Source organism: Schistocerca piceifrons, chromosome 1 (assembly GCF_021461385.2).
Source record: "Schistocerca piceifrons isolate TAMUIC-IGC-003096 chromosome 1, iqSchPice1.1, whole genome shotgun sequence".
Taxonomy (NCBI): Eukaryota; Metazoa; Arthropoda; class Insecta; order Orthoptera; family Acrididae; genus Schistocerca; species Schistocerca piceifrons.
This window is the reverse complement of record NC_060138.1, coordinates 953,792,948-953,806,824: the sequence shown is the minus strand read 5'-3', so window position 1 is coordinate 953,806,824 and position 13,877 is coordinate 953,792,948. Positions and strand designations below refer to the sequence as shown.

The 13,877-nt window shown below is 39.4% G+C and overlaps 1 protein-coding gene across 1 annotated transcript in view; it reads right to left on the bottom strand.

Annotated features, from left to right (window-relative positions):
• The window catches only part of LOC124776771 (discoidin domain-containing receptor 2-like), a 783,719-nt gene that overhangs the window by 734,098 nt on the left and 35,744 nt on the right, over positions 1–13,877 (bottom strand). The window lies entirely within an intron of this gene.

Genomic DNA, 13,877 nt, shown 5'->3' with positions numbered 1-13,877 from the left:
CTCAAAGAACCACACGGTAACTTTTTTATATGTGTGTAGTCAGGTTTCATTTAGTTAGCAAAACAAGCACTTTTGGGCAAGAGAGGCGAAATAAATGTGACTGAAGAGCAATAAAACCGGTGCAGAATAACGAAATTCCTTAACATGTTTTTCTTTTTTTCAGAATGTTTTATGAACCGGAATTCCCTGTGTCAGCTGCAAATATAGGCGCTCAGCTGAATAATTCAGTTACAACAGAATATCATTTTAAACACCGCCCAAAACCTTAATCACAAAGAAAAAGAAGCAGAAGAAGTCATTCATTTTCCTTTCCTCTGACAAGGAATGTAAACGTGTATAATACCGGAGAGTCAGTTATGCCTTCTAACTCTAGTGGTTTATGCCATCGGCTTCTGCGCGATGCAGATTTCGGAGAAAGTGACACTAGACATAACATGAAGGAATATTAGTTAGGTGAAAAATGGAGACTTTGTATAAAGGGTTTCACATTGTTACGTATCGATAAATTTTGCAATAGTTTTGAAAACCGTACTGGAGTGTTTCATACAAAACACGCACATGAACTATAATCTGACGGACGAGCAAAGAATTAGATATTGAATCCAAAATAATCACAAACATAAATGGCGGTCGATCTGGAATTAGAAACACACGTCTTCAATGATTACAACAATTACAGTTAATTTGCAAATCCCTTCTTTGCCCCAGAACTGGATGACAACCAAGCTGCCATTGCTGAGTAACGAAAGGTGATAATAAGTCTTATTTACTAATTAACTAATTAAGTGTAACAAGGACCGAAAGAAATTAACCGAAAAAAGGAAGCTACATGTTGAACCTTCCTGTCAGATTAGAACTATGTGCCGTACCTGGAAGAAAGAGCTGTCAGTTCCCCAAGGCGTGTGGAAGAAATGACAAGTTAGGATGGTACTGCCGGTACTAAAGCTGTGAGGCTGCGGAAGGCAAAAGTCTCACAGTATTAATCCAACAGGAAGTTTAAAATCCGCGCACATTCCGAACAGAGTGAAAATCCGGCATGGAACTTAAAAGTTTCTACTGTGCAGCAAAACCACGCGATCGTCTGAAAGGCGTAGATGAGCTCGGAACACCGATACGTAGGTAATTTCCGCTTCAGTGACTCTGCCGGTTGCCGTGAGATCGAACCCCTAGGCAGCCTATAATAACACCTTTCCCGCACACAGCACTGCCACCTTGCGGAACTGCTGCTGCATGGACGTATGATATCAGCTCTAGAATGTTATCTCATGTTACTCTGACAGTAGCTAAGCATGTGAACAAGCGTGGTTTTCATCGTATGTATACAGTTTCGTGAGTATCATCGATGTCCACCAATAAATCTTCATCCGTGCCTAACGTTTGTATACCACATAAGGGCGAAACAACTTAGAAAAATCTCACAAGCATGGGACGCCAATACGACAATTCTTAGTGCAACAGCACACATGTGGAAGATTCTTCGATGAAATGTTCTCTCTGTACGTTGTACATATTTGGTACACATTTTTCGAACTCTAGGGCAGCAGAACGGCACGCTGAATATCCAGGGTGAAGAAAAAATACCGCACTTGGAGGTCGGAATCTGATTCCTCATCCAGATTCAAGACAGAAGTTTATCTAGTAAAGTTAGTTCGAATGCATTTTCACTACACATGTATAAAAACAAGGAGCTGGTAACACTGTTACATCATGCAGCGCATCGGAATGTACAGAGGAACGTACATCAAGGTAACGTAAGGGTAACGTCCACCAAGGAGCTATGGTTCGAATCCTCGTCAGGGTCCTTTTTTATATTTAGACGTCCGATCACTACTTCTAGTCGTTTATAATCAGGACATTATTTTGTCACAAGACAATAGCTTAACTCATAACAATGGGATCCAATAAACTGGTGCATGCGTCTACTAACCTCGCAGTGTCCAGGTATAAATGGTCCTGTCAGGTTCATGTAGGGAGACTTCCCGATGGAGTACGCGAACGATAGATACGTCGGTAGGGTTTTGATGCTGGGTGGATCCGATAATCAAGCTGCTGCTGCTGGTGGTGGTGGTGCGTATGATGCAAGGTTTCCTCAAAGGCGTCTTCCCGGTAAGAATACTTTCCGTCACCTGGAACAACACCTTCGGGAAACAGGTGCTCTTCGTCCGCAAGTAATGGACAGTGTTCATCCGAGGACTAGATGTACTCCATAAACATAGGACACGATTCTTGAAACTGTTCACCAACCACCTCGGTGGTGTAACAGAGATACTGCAAAGTAGCTCCAGAAGTCACAAAGAATGGTTGTTGAAGTGTTACAGGGCGAATAACTGCATCCATATCATATGTTAACATGGTTCAAATGGCTCTGAGCACTATGGGACTTAACATCTATGGTCATCAGTCCCCTAGAACTTAGAACTACTTAAAACTAACTAACCTAAGGACAGCACACAACACCCAGTCATCACGAGGCAGAGAAAATCCCTGACCCCGCCGGGAATCGAACCCGGGAACAAGGGCGTGGGAAGCGGGAACGCTACCGCACGACCACGAGCTGCGGACATATGTTAACATCAGCGGCCAGAAGGCCTATGGGCTGGAATGGTAGGAGGAGTGTTATTGGGTCTTTACATATTGCCGGACAAATTGAATGCGCCCCTGAATCCTTTGCCTGGTGCGTTTGGAAACCTTCCATTTGGTGTTCGGCGACTGATCGTTTCAGCATGACGGTGTACCGCCACGCTTTGCTATGAATGTACGTACGTACTGAAATGAAGTGTTTCCAGGGATATGGACTGGTCGTGAAGGTCCATTGTTCTTGTCTCCGCGTTCATAATGGGATTGTTATGTATAGCACAATGCACAAGCTAATGTAGCCTTCAAATGGTAAAAATGGCTCTAAGCACTATGGGACTTAACAGCTGAGGTCTGAGTCCCCTAAACTTAGAACTACTTAAACCTAACTAACCTAAGGACATCACACACATCCATGCCCGAAGCAGGATTCGAACCTGCGACCGTAGCAGCCACGTGGTTCCGGACTGAAGCGCCTCGAACCGCTCGGCCACAACGGCTGGCTAAGGTTCAGGAATATTTGAAATCTTCCATCTACGGCTGGCGCAGCCTGTTTATCAGAATCTAAAGTTTTCCTATTAGTGAAAACTGGAAACATAGAGCGAAAACATATGACAAGTTACCTGGGAATTACGACTGACGAAGGAATCTCCTACATAGAAGCTGCAAAAGACAGGCCCAAGAAACAACGACAAACATTGGCAAGAATAAACACTACAGATTATAGTTTTCTGCTAACACGCATCAGAACATACCATTCTAATCTTTGAACCGATTACATGCTTTCCGACAAGTACATGAGCATGTACACCCCATGTGAAGACAAACAGAGATAGCGTGAGGAGCGGGCAGAAGGATGTTCTTGTATGGTTATCAGGCGCCTTTAGAAGCACATCTCTAGAAACCATTTCTGTACTAATGGTTAACTTTCCAATCGACATTACTATAAGGTACCGTGCTTCAGCATACTAGGTGAAGATGAGCTTTTGGGCGAGATAAGAGCATTTATAGAAGAAATCATCACCGACAAACGCCATCTTAAAAGCCTGCGAGGGATACATGGGAAAAGGAGTGGAACACATATGGTAAGGGCCGGATTTCTTCCCAAGCATAAGATACACATCAGGAATAAAACACGGCATTCCAACGCGGGGACTGATACGTTCCATGACCGGACATAGTCCTCAGAGTGTACATGTTCTTCAGAGGAATAAATACAGAGAAACAAAACTGCGTAGAAACTTATCGAATAAAGAAAATGGTGGTCGGAAATGGATAACTAGAGGACTCCAATCCTAGGTCTGCCATCATAACGACCCCCATGAAGAGTTGACAGCAATAACTATTATAATAACTGTTTATAATATGTGACCGCCTATTATTTTCAAAAGTCCACTTTAAAATTTAACTATTTAAAGCATTCACCATACGTTGTGTACAACTTGTAGGTAGTGACTGGCATTTATTACTTAACGCTCACTTGAAATGTGTAACTGATTTAGGAATCGATAAATACAATTAATCAACACAACGTAGAACTAATAGTAGCAAATAAATACCCTTAATATACACTCAAATTACATATAAAAATGTAATTTCTAATCGACAGGCGAAGGTTAGATTCAATTCCGAAGGTTTCCCTTCCGATCATTGATGGTGGCGTGCTACAGTTTTATATATACTTTGTATCCTCTCTTTATTTTCTTGTAAATTTTTGACATTATTAATTATGACCCTTCATTAGCTAAATTGCATCTTCAGTTTTGCTTAATTCTCTTTGTAACTCATTATTATTACCTTTATTTTTCTTTGCTGAACACAATAGTGCTTGTAATATGGAATAGTGTCTGTTACTACATGAAGAATATCGTAAAACAAGCGACTTGTTTTAAGATACTAGGTAACACGTCTTCAAATATCAATAATAAAATGAAAATGAACTTTGTCCAGTGCTTTGTTATAATACATGTTGCTTTCCTGGAATTCTCAAACTACCCATCTACAGCTCCCATAGATCCATCGTGAGAATCTCAGTGTATTACAGTTATAAATTTCCATACATAAGGAAATACGTGGACTTAAGAAGGAGCCATATCTGATGAGTGTTTCTTGTTTCAACAACTTATAGTTTCTATCCCTCAGTGTCATCATCAAAGTATATTCCTGACTAGGTTCATTGTCCTCAAGAATTATTTTTTCACATATCCAATCTGTACATTTCCTACTGTAATCTTCCTCTTTGCTACAAGAAAATTCACTTCAACATTTCCGAAAACACAGCTACAACCCTAATGGCAGATTAAATCGGCTTATTCTGTTTTGATGGTGCATGCGTTTTGGTTGTTGTTTCGTTTATACGTGAAGTTGTATATTTATGATTGAGCCACAGTAACAAATGGGGACACAATTCTGTTGAATTTGTCATCCATTAAGGGTGTAGGACGTCAAATGGACCGTCTTGGAGCAGGAGAGACACCACAGGACATTATAATATCCACTGTCTATACTTTAACGAATAAGCTCATAAAACTCTGTCAGCATGACCAGGAAGGATTAAGGATTCACAATGATAGCAGTGGAAGTTCAAAAAATAACAATTTCTTTTGCATCTGAAAGTTAATCATATTTTCACTTCTATTGGCTGCGTTTGTTGCTATAGGTACATGTTTCTTCATAAGTAAGAGATTTTTCGATGAATTTTTTACAGCATACAAACCATACTTACAGGTGTATGAAACACTACAAATTATTTAATTTATGAAAAAATGAATGTGATGTTACATTTTAAACTTCATGTTTAGAAAAAACTCAAATTTTATAGTTAATTATCTCAATTTTCACCACAGTTTTTAATAGATTTGGAAAATTCTAGTTTCATACACCTGTAACTATGGTTTGTATGCTGTGCAAAATTCATCGAAGAATCTCCCTTACTTATGAAGAAAAGTGTGCCTACAGCAACAAATGCAGCCAATTGTAAGTGAAAAAAGGTGAAATACAAACGTAAAAAATAAATTATTTTCTTATGATTTTGAACTTCCACCAATATAAGTGTAAATCCTTAATCCTTTCTGGTCTTTGTAACAAACTTCTATGAATTTATTTTTAAAAGTATAGACAGTGGAAATTAAAAATTCCTGTAGTGTATCTCCTGCTCCAAGTCGTGCCGTTTGACGTCCTACCCCCCTTAAGCATAGTTTGTCAGTGTCCAAAGGTGAGCAACTAAATCAGAGATTGACTTGTGCGGAAGGCTAGAGGGGGTTATTGTGTATAGATATGATGACTATTTCGCTGCTAACACATACACCTGTAAACTGCCTTTTTTATATTTATACACAGCAATAAAAATGTATTCTTCCCACTTTTCGTCAGGATTTAACAAATCAACATCCACCTTGCAACAAGCTTTCTCTTTGTCAGTTCTTCACGTGAAACATTTCGTACATCTTCTGATGCGGATATGTTATGAGTACCACGCTATGCATTCTCGTGGTGTCTTCATCTGTAGTTGCAGTTTAGAAAGATGTCGTTCAATAGAAATTAGGCCACATTATGATTCAGCCAAACAAAATATATGCTCATAGAAGCATGCGTCGTCAGACAGGCCGTTTGCACGATAACTGAGAATCCTATGATTAGGGTTTGCCACTGACTTCAGTATTAAGTAATGTGTTAGTTAGTAAAAATGTATGTGAAATGTACAAAATTCGATTAAGTCCCCATCTAACTGGACTCAGATTTCAGTATCAATGCATCAGCGGCTTCTGCTACGAAAGTGGATATAGGAACCAGATAGGATACACACGCCAAGCGAAATCCGATATTGCTTACAAAAATTGTAAAAGATAGGTTTTTCATCTGATTGTAACTTCTTCAGCAATACAATGTGCTTCGATCCTAATAAAAGTTGTTACAGTTAATTCTGAGAAATGTGCACGTAACATAATCACCATCCTGCGACAAGAAACAGTGTTCCAGAGGCAGTAAGTTCTATCCTAATAGTGAAGAACAGAAGAACTAATTACGACGACGTCACAAAGACAAAAGAATTCAATCTGTCCATAAACCATTGAGTATGAAACGTAGTACTTTTAACTTACATATATTGACTGTATTCGGAAGCAATATTGGCACAATTTAGCTGAGTGATTATTATGGTCATAGGCATTTTTCAGGCCCTTCAACGATCACACAACAGCATCCTCACCAATTTAATGCTCCATTGGTAGACCTATGTATTGTAACATCGTATACATATTTTGTCTTTCTTTCTATTTTGTCTATTCCATGACTTTGGATATGTGGATTTATATAAAGAAAAATTATATTTGAGGTGTAATGTTGTTTTCGTGTTATCATATACATCCTCTCTGCATTTTTGGAATCTTCGGCCCGGTAGGAAACATTTTGTTTGAGTAACAAAATATTGCGAGCAAGAAAGTGGCAGCTGATAAGCGAGTCAGTCTAAACGGTAGCCTTGGAAGCGTTATACACTGGTGTGCAAAACTTAAGGATGAAAGTATCTTCTGCATGATATGTTACTGCCAAGCAACAAGCTCGACGAAACTTGCACATTATATTACAGAAGGTAAGTGAAACACGTTCGTAATGAGACGAACAGAAACAACACTTTCATTCTAAGACAATAATTACACTGAAATCGCCCCGATACATGATGGTTCCTTAAACATTACGAAACACAGGGCATGGTTCTAAATAGGGTGCGTGATCGCCACAGGTGGTATCGCATGCAGTGCATCGTGCTCCCATGCAGGCCACAAGGTTATTAAAGAGTTGTTGCGGTAGGCATTCTGTTCACCTACGAGAGTGGTTGGCAACTGATTCATGGTCGTTGGTGCACGAGACGGTGCCGCTATACGTCTCCCTAATGTATCCCAGAGGTGCTCGATGAGATTTAAGTCGGGTGAAAGAACAAGCCAATCCAAAAGCTCTTCCACCCGCACTGCTTGATGCGGTTGCGCACTGTCATCCATAAAAAAATGAAATGAGGGCCGAATGCCACCGCACTTGCGGAGGAATGTAACGCGTTACCACAAGAACCGCTTAGCATCCTTGGGTCCAGCGTGGGAGCACACTGCTGAGCATGCAGTGGCGCCCTTGTGATCACACACTCTATTAAGAACCATTTCTCGCCTTTTGTGATGTTTTGGGGGCCAACATGAATTGCGGTGACCTCAGAGTAATTATACTCTATGAATAAAAGCGTCATTTCTGTTCGCTTTATTGCTTGTTTCTTTCAGCTACCTTCTGTACTATACTGAGACAGTACTTTCTACATACGGTACAAAGTTTTATCGAGCTACGTTACTTGGCAGTGGCACGTCACAAGGAAGTTACTTTAAGAAAAAAATGCGAGGTAGTTCACAGCAGGACCCAAATGCAAGACAGTCGGGTGCGAGTGCGGAATAAATTTGTGAGAAATTAATTGGTGTTGCCGAAATAAGCCAGTTTCAGTTCTGGTAAAAAGAGGAGAATCTTGGAAGATATCAGGTATAGTGTTTTGAGAATGAAAAAGCTGTAATTTAGCATGGAGAGGCCAGAAGAGGCCAGAAATTTCTGAAAAACGACTGATTCTCTATTCTGCTGTAATTTACTAATATTTCCACCAAAACATTTATTTCACTAGTAAAAGCAGAAGTGGAAAGCACAAGTGGTGAAGATCTTGGAGAGGCACCAAGAACCATAAGAGAGAAGATATTGTATGATCATTACCGAAGACGACGGGAAGAAGAAGAAGCCGAAATTCATGTAAGAGTCAATAAACTGAAGCAATACAATAAAAGAGCGCTGTTAGATCGTGATTTTTTTGACTAGTAAACCGAATTACTTTCCGTGATATTTAAGACGAAACAGAGAAATTGAATTTTACTGTTCTACAGACTTACACGTGGAAATGGCTTTGAAAGATTAAACTAAAAATTGTGAAGCCTTGACCTCCCAACGACATCGTTTTGAGAAAAGTAATAAAAGTACGACCTGCCATTTAAAATAAAGTCACGCAGACAGAACTGTCGAAAGTGTAAGTACATATCTGCTAACTTTGCTAACCCAACATATGTTTACAGTAAGTTCAGCCATTTAACAATAAGCTTTGGAGCAGACGTGGAAATTTTATTTGAATTTCGGTGATTAATTTTCTAATTAACGAGAATAGCGGCCATATTTTACAGATGTTCAACGGTCTTCAAAGAACAACAGCACCACGCCGACGGCAAAGAGTCTACCACGCTGTAGTTCATTACAAGATGAGCAATATCAGCGATTCAGAAATTATAACACAACCGCTCTCTTTGTTGCTGCTTTGTGCGAAAACAGACCTTCGTCAAACTACTAAATTAAAGTGAATAAACGCGGAGTAGCAGTGTTAACATTGCTTTAAGATCCAGTTAACAATATTGCACGGCATTTCAATTACATTAAAAGCGGTAGCATTCCCTTTCTCTCACTGAGAAGTTTGCAGTCATATGGTGTAACGAAACTGTGATAAAATTACAGTTTGTGCTTGTGGTAGCAGTTTTACATCATCAGCTCTGTAATTCGTTGTTATTGAGGTAGTTTGTTAAATACGTTTCGACGGAGCTGTAAACGAGATTAAAGACGTTATTAATTTCGCTTAAACATACAGTATAAAAGTTAGGGGTTGTTGTGAAACGTAACAGAAGCTTACCTTTAGGTGACAGCAACTTCAATATAGATTTCCTACAGGAATCATCGTTCACTGCAGTTAAATGCTAATCTGCATTACAATTAATTAAATGTGGTTAGGATTCACATCGTCAAAGCAACCAGCAATTACAGTAGTCAATATTTTGTTATAACGTTCGATCTGAATGCCTTACTCTATACCAAAATAGTAACAAACGTTAGTAAAGCATTTCTGTTCACTTGCTCTTTGTACATCTGCGCTAAACATAACACAGATACTTGCCCACATATTCATTTAAAATTGGAAACAGCATCTCAATAATTTCACTGCAGTAGACCCGTTTAGCATTTGTAGATTTGTATCTGTGTAGGTATTTGATTGTATTTATTTTTTTGTAAGAGTGAATGCGAATGCGTTAGTCGTCTGCCTTATTCATCTAAGTCGGGCATAAAGGGAAAGGTAGACATAAGCGTATATCAGAGATTTCTTTAGCCATATTTGAAGCATTCTTCGTGTTTATATCGCTCACTAAGGTGTTGTGGACACGTTGTGTGTTAAAGTATTAAGTATCTGTGAAAGTGTAGTAAACACTTGTTTTCAGAGCACTTCAGATAGTGAAGCGAGGACATTAAATGCACTCATATTTGTCAGTCACAGTTGGAGGTATTGTAGAATACGTCAGTGACCTACAAGGTAAATTACCTTTTATAGAAGTGTCTTAACTAGTCAAGTAGTCTTAGTTAAAGGGTCAGCCACTCGCAGAACGCAGTAGCTGTTAGGACAGTTTTACTAGTTATCATTCGTTCCGAATAACGGGTCAGTTATCAATCTATGAGATCGTGTAGGCTCAATACACGCCACCATCTGAGAGACAAAATTTTCATTTACGTAACACTGACTGCTACGAACGTGAGCAGAGAATATTAACAATTAGTCCTGAATGAACATCGCTTACTCTGTAGATCTGAAACATTACATCCCGGTGATATGACCCTCTAAACTGATTTCCGTTCACATGCAGTGACATCGATTGACAACAGCGACCGTGGAAGCGAATAGTATTTACCGCTCGGTAAATTAATAACATTCTGCGTGTTTTATCTGGCAGTTCGTCGACATTCACAACAGCCAGGAAGAGTACAGAAAGTGCATGAACGATCAGCCTCACCGAAAAAAGACTTGCAGCGACGTACTGCAGCCAGCGTTATTTTCTCTGCTCTGCAGGAACCGTAACGCTATGTTGTGTTTTTCTAGACGTTAATGACTAAACCAGACAGTTCTCGTATGATAAATCTATAATCGTTCCGAATATATCTAAGCTGGTCACATCCTAAAAAAAGTTAATAAATAAATAAATAAATAAACTCCTTATAATGTACGCCAACAGAGAGAGCTTTCTACCGTGTTGCTCATGTCGGTCATAGAAACTATGGAAAATTAATAGTTGAAAGAGTACTCCACTTTTTGGACAATATAAGTCCTAATTTTCAGCGTATGTCGCTGGAATTCAACAAAAATTCCTTTTTCTTGTTTTACACCCTGGGAATGGAAATTAGATACAATGGACGGAAGGTCACAATTTAACTTACTGTCGACAGAAATGTCGTTAGGGACGCAGAATTGGCTCCCACGAAGAGAAAGAGGATAAGAAAACTAAGAAGATATGGAACGGGAGAAATTATGTTATGTTAAACTCTGAACTGTCTGGCAGAAATTCAGAGGTTGCTTCTCCCAAGACTCTAAGCACTTATTTTTGCTTTCACTTTCCGGGAGCCAATCTCAAATCTCTAACCAACAGTAAAGTGATACCACTATGAGAACAACTTACTACAGAATACGTACGATGCACCAGCTACGATTGAGATGATGTGATACAAAAGTCACTTTTCATCTTCCTTGCAACAAAAGGGCATATATTCTGGTGTCGAAAACGTAAAGAAGATAACGCATTTATCTCACCGTTAAATATTGATATAGCACATGACGTGGGAAATAGTATCAAGCAACGACTTACTTTTATTCTCCAAGCAGAAATTGGGACCAATGACACATTTTATACCATAAAGTCTATTGCGGACAACTTAAAATTGGCGAAATTATTTCTGTGGACTAAAACGCTGTACTGGCGGGTTCTCCTCCTAGTTGCCTCTTTTACACACTGCTTTCAATTATTTAACGACTGTAATCCATACGGAGGTATCAGTTATGCCATGATGAGTATTTTCGTAAGCGATGTAATCTGTCCCCAGAATGAGATTTTCTCTCTGCAACGGAGTGTGCGCTGAGATGAAACTTCCTGGCAGATTAAAACTGCGTGCCGGACCGAGACTCAAACTCGTGACCTTTGCCTTTCGCGGGCAAGTACTCTACCATCTGAGCTCCCCGAGCACGACTCACGACCCGTCCTCACAGCACCAATTCTGCCAGTGCCTCGTCTCCTAACTTCCAAACTTCACAGAAGCTCTTCTGCGAACCTTGCAGAACTAGCACTCCTGGAAGAAAAGATATTGCGGAGATATGGCTTAGCCTCAACCTGAAGGATGTTTCCAGATTTAGATTTTCACTCTGCAGTGGAGTGTGCGATTATATGAAACTTCCTGGCAGATTAAAACAGTGTTCGTAACAAAGTGTTAACATGAATAGTTTGTCGTAAGCAAGGCTTTATGGGCGTGATCCAGAACTGAAGCTCGATTCACTAGGAGATTGCTTCTTTGGGATGGAATGTTTGCCATTTGGCGATCAAAAGATACCATGACAACGCTCCTTGTCGGAACGTACAGGAAGTACGAACGTTTTTGCCCACCAATGAAACAGAAGATCCACACTCAAAATATCCACTGTACTTGCAGCATCCATCCCACCCCACCCCTCCCCCCTGTGACCCGTTCTGACCGACAATAAGAACTAGCTTTAATCACTCTGAAAACAGTTTAATTTTCCACAAATATTTACAATTCAAACCGATTGGATCATTCTATTCCCATAACAAGATTATTAATGTACGGAGGCGTTTCGAAGTTTGTGTACTGCGGTATTGCAAGATAAGCAAAGTGGCATAAAACGGCAATATTTCCAGAATCTAGAAGATATGAAATAATATTCCATGCAGATACTACGCTGCTTAAATTCGAACCACTTTAAATTTTGTTTCCATCACTGTTTGAAGCAGCTGAATAGATTTCCCGCAGACTCACTCCTTAGTATTCATGTAAGTAGGCAGTCAACAGTGAGTGGATTCGCATTCGGAGAAAACCCAAGTTGTGTGTGTGTGTGTGTGTGTGTGTGTGTGTGTGTGTTCACTATTCAAAGAATGGTGTTATAAAGCGATGAGAGTCTATGATTAACAGTGCAGTATCTGCCATTTCGGTTGCTTTCGTTCTTTTGGTGAATGCTCTTTAAAGCCACTCGAACGCGTTAAACAAATAATGGGTACGTTCAGCCTTATTGTACGGTTGTTGTTTAATTGAAGCACATTCGCAATAAATGTTAATTTCTGAATGATGATAAATATTCGCTTCATTAATCGTTCAATTGATAGCATGACGACAAAAGCTTTTGATATGCTTTTTGCATTTTGTTCGGTATGGTCTCCATCATACCATGCAGTCGTTTTAAATTTTCCCGCTTGTTCACAGCAAAACGCAAAAGATACGAAATTAATTCTGTCGGAAAAACGTGCAGACTTAATAACGTAACATCCTTTTCTGCGGGTAACATAAAGCTGCCACCGTTTTAATACAGACATCGATTGTTTACGGAAACGGCACACACACACACACACACACACACACACACACACACACACACACACACACACAGAAACACTCACTTCCTTTTTTCGTACTAACAAGTTTTCCAACAAATTTGTTCCGCGCTCCGTCCAGAAGAATCGTACGTTTATAATGAATGGTTGCTCAAGATAAAAACAAATGCATATTGTCAAGTGAAGCATATGAAAATATGATCGACTGCCAATTTTAAGAGTTTTTCAGTGTTTTATCTAGGTTCACTTCATACTCCATGAACTGTTACTTCTGCCCTTAAGTACGTTGATAATATTGTATTTCGTTTTCGAGCATGTAACTGTTAAGCACATGTTACATGTCATACAGTAAAATATCTGTCAACCAACGAGAAATTTATGCAACTGAACAAAATTCCAACTACCTCAATAGAAATTTTTCATCATTGATTTAACACTGCAGAGATTTTAAAATGCCTGCATTGGATTCTTTACTATAAATGAAAGACACTCGATTCAAGGTCGGCTATGGTCCTGTTGTATCCTCGTGGAGTAGGTAATTATCTGCTGGCAAACACTGAAATGAACGTAAAAAATGAAGCCTTTTCGCAACCGTAATTAGTTATTGAAGTGTTACTTGTTTAATAATGCAGCACCTGCTCTTAAGCTTTGAATACGAAAGGAGTACTGAAATTCATAGCGGCTCTCTTGGCTCAACATTTGTATGGCGTTTCTGTAACAATGAGACAGAGGTGTATCAGTTATATGTAATCTCATTGATCTCGCTCAGTTCCGGATTCTTAAGTTCTGTAATCATGTTATGTTAGATGATTAAGATAAGCAAGGAGGTTGGTTCATAACATCTATGTGTTCCGTCTTTCCTTTTAGATCGAC